At 42.9% G+C, this 3,790-nt stretch overlaps 2 non-coding genes across 2 annotated transcripts; both read right to left on the reverse strand.

Annotated features, from left to right (window-relative positions):
* Positions 1–2,190: 2,190 nt before the first annotated feature.
* TRNAG-CCC (transfer RNA glycine (anticodon CCC)) lies at positions 2,191–2,262 on the reverse strand. The gene has a single exon. It is a non-coding gene; the product is annotated as a tRNA-Gly (tRNA).
* Positions 2,263–2,325: 63 nt separating this feature from the next.
* On the reverse strand, positions 2,326–2,394 carry TRNAA-UGC (transfer RNA alanine (anticodon UGC)). The gene has a single exon. It is a non-coding gene; the product is annotated as a tRNA-Ala (tRNA).
* Between the last annotated feature and the right edge of the window lie 1,396 nt (positions 2,395–3,790).

Genomic DNA, 3,790 nt, shown 5'->3' on the forward strand with positions numbered 1-3,790 from the left:
TAGAAGGAAATTAAGTTAGTCTGACATGACTTATTAGTTACAAACCCATGCTGACTCTGTTTAATCACTTCATTCTTATCCAGGTATTGACATACATGTTGTTTAATAATTTGTTCAAAGATCTTTCCTGGTATAGAAGTCAGACTCACCGGCCTATAGTTCCCTGGGTCCACCTTCTTCCCCTTTTTGAAGATAGGAACAACATTTGCTCTTCTCCAGTCTTCTGGCACTTCTCCTGTTCTCCAAGAATTTTCAAAGATTATGGAGAGGGGTTCAAAAATTTCTTCTGCTATCTCCTTCAGTACTCTGGGGTGTAATTCATCTGGACCTGGAGACTTGAATTCATTTAGGTTAGCTAAGTGTTTCCTCACTATCTTTCTGTTTATAGATATCCTGGATTCTTCTATTCCCTTAATAGGACAGTGAATAACCGTTGATGTTACATTTCCTTTCTGAGAGAAAACAGATGCAAAATAGGAATTTAAAAGTTCAGCCTTCTCAACATCCTGTCTTACCATTTCATCATTTTCATCCTGTAAAAATCCTATAGCATCTTTGACTTTTCTTTTACTTTTGACATATCCCCAAAATCCTTTATTATTGTTTTTGACATCTCTTGCAAGCCTCAATTCATTTTCAGCTTTAGATAATCTGATTTGTGCCCTGCAGGTTCTGCAGACAGCATTATATTCTTCTTTAGATATGCCTCCCTCTTTCCATTTTATAAACATTTTTTTCTTCCTTTTTAGCATGTGCTTAAGTTCTGTGTTCATCCATCCTGGTTTCCTTAAATGCTTCCTATTCTTCCCTCTTTTCGGAATTGTTAACAACTGTGCTTTGAGAATTTCATTTTTCAAGATTTCCCATCCCTCCTGGACATTTTTGTCTTTTAGGATATCCAGCCATTGGATCCCTCCAATTCTCTTTCTGAATCCCTTAAAATCTGCCTTTCTGAAATCTAACCTTGACGTCTGAGTCTTCACAGGTCTTCCGCCTCTAGTTATCCAAAATTCTAAAATAGCATGGTCGCTACCTCCTAGGGTCCCAGCCACTTTTACCTCCTCAACCATTTCCTCCCTGTTTATAAGGATTAGATCCAAGGTAGCAGTTCCCCTTGTTTTCTCCCTTACCTTTTGGAAGATAAAGTTGTCAGCAAGAGAGGATAAGAATTTCCTTGACCTGTTAGTTTTGCCTGAGAGAGATTCCCAACAAATGTCTGGATAGTTGAAATCTCCCATGACAACTATGTCATATTTTTTGGAGAACTTGGCCATTTGATGCATAAAGAGTTCATCCATATCTTCAGCTTGCACAGGCGGCCTGTAGTAAATGCCTACAATGGTGTCCTTTCCATTATTCTGTCCTTGTATTCTTACCCAAACAGTTTCCACAGAACTCCCAGTCTCTGAAGCTTCAATCTCTGTGCAGATATACGCGTTTCTAACATACAATGCGACACCCCCTCCTCGTTTATCAAGTCTGTTTCTTGCAAATAAGTTGTATCCTTCTAGTCTTGTTTCCAATCATGTGTATTGTCCCACCAAGTTTCAGTGATTCCAATGACATCATATTTCTTTTCCTGTGTTAGTAGTTCCAATTCTCCTTGTTTGTTGCCCATGCTTTGTGCATTAGTATAGAAGCATTTTAGTTTGTGATTGGTTTCTCTTTCTCCAATATTTTTATTATTTAGCTTCTTTTGCCTTTGTTCTTCCTTTCCACTTCTAATAGCAGAGTTCTCAATAGCATTTGTCAGGTGTATGGCTTTTTCTGGTCTTTTGCTTCCCTTCCCATGTTGTTCTAGTTTAAAGCTCTCCTTACAAGTGTAGCAAGGCGACTTCCAAATACATGCTTTCCAGTCTTCGTAAGGTGCACCCCATCTCTAGCAAGTAGTCCATCGTATAAGTAGTTCACTCCGTGATCCAGAAATCCAAATCGTTGCTGACGGCACCATCGACGTAGCCAGTTGTTCACCTGCAGAATCTTATTCCACCTCCTTGTTCCATGGCCATCCACTGGGAGGATGGAAGAGAAGACCACCTGTTCTTTCACTTTCTTGCCTAAGTCTTCAAAGTCTCTGCAGATGGTTTCCAGGTCGTTTCTTGCGGTGTCATTTGTCCCCACATGTAGTAGCAGGAATGGGTAGTCATCTGTAGGTCTGAAGAGTCCTGATATCCTGAAACACTTATTTGTTGCGTTGGCCGGGAATCGAACCCGGGTCAACTGCTTGGGAAGCAGTTATTCTCACCACTATACCACCAACGCATGAGTCCTAAAAGTGACCACCAAAGGGAAGTGCGATCCTTGCACATACATGCAGGCTGGCCATGGAGATGCCGGGGATTGAACCCGGGGCCTCACACATGCAAAGCGTGCGCTCTACCACTGAGCTACCACTGAGCTACATCCCAGTTCCCAGCTACATCCCAGCTATATACTGGTGCACGCAGCTACATACTGGTGCACGCAGCTTTATACTGGTGTACGCAGCTATATACTGGTGTACGCAACTATATACTGGTGTACGCAGCTATATACTGGTGCACGCAGCTACATACTGGTGTACGCAGCTATATACTGGTGCACACAGCTACATACTGGTGTTCGCAGCTACATACTGGTGCACGCAGCTACATACTGGTGTACGCAACTATATACTGGTGTACGCAGCTGTATACTGGTGCACGCAGCTACATACTGGTGCACGCAGCTATATACTGGTGCACGTAACTATATACTGGTGTAAGCAGCTACATACTGGTGCACGCAGCTATATACTGGTGTACGCAGCTATATACTGCTGTACGCAACTATATACTGGTGTACGCAGCTATATACTGGTGCACGCAACTATATACTGGTGCATGCAGCTATATACTGATGCACGCAGCAACATACTGGTGCATGCAGCTACATACTGGTGTACGCAGCTATATACTGGTGCACGCAGCTACATACTGGTGCACGCAGCTATATACTGGTGCACGCAGCTACATACTGGTGTACGCAGCTATATACTGGTGCACGCAGCTATATGCTGGTGCACGCAGCTTTATATTGGTGTACGCAGCTTTATATTGGTGTACGCAGCTTTATACTGGTGCACGCAACTACAGACTGGTGCACGCAGCTATATATTGGTGTACTCAGCTACATACTGGTGCACGCAACTACATACTGGTGCACGCAGCTTGTCGGGATCCCTCAGATTACTCTTTCATCTGAAGGACCGATGTTCTTAGGTGTGAAGCATCATATGTCTCTAATTAAATCAGCTCCATCGAGAAGAACTACACAGACACCAGCTGTATAATACCACTCAGGATGCCTCCAAGACGCCTCTGGCTTATCAGTTAGGCTTCCGTCTTTTATAGTAAAGAATTTAAACATTTTACAGACATGCGCAGTACAAATGATTTTACAACTTGTTTTAGACAAAGAAAGTCATTTAGGCGAAAAAGCAGAGGTATTTGACCTTGGTTCACAAGGGAGATGTCTGAGACATCTCCTCGAAGAACAGATAAGGTTTTAAACAAGAGAATGCAACATAGACAGAACTCAATTTAACTCCTTCAGTTCCTATCATTCCCCCCTTTGACATCTTCATTTTCCACAATCTGGAACACTGGATCCTGCAACAACAGCGGATAGTGGCTCGTTCACCAGGTACTATCCCAGGCCGACGGGTTGCCCAAGGGAGACAGGTCTTTTACCTTCTCCATCCCCCAGATACTGAAGCCACGTCCATCATTGCAAGAGTACGCTCCTTCATGCCAGAAATGAGATGTCAATC

Source organism: Dendrobates tinctorius, unplaced genomic scaffold, assembly GCF_039654945.1.
Source record: "Dendrobates tinctorius isolate UK_male_01 unplaced genomic scaffold, ASM3965494v1 ptg000143l, whole genome shotgun sequence".
Taxonomy (NCBI): Eukaryota; Metazoa; Chordata; class Amphibia; order Anura; family Dendrobatidae; genus Dendrobates; species Dendrobates tinctorius.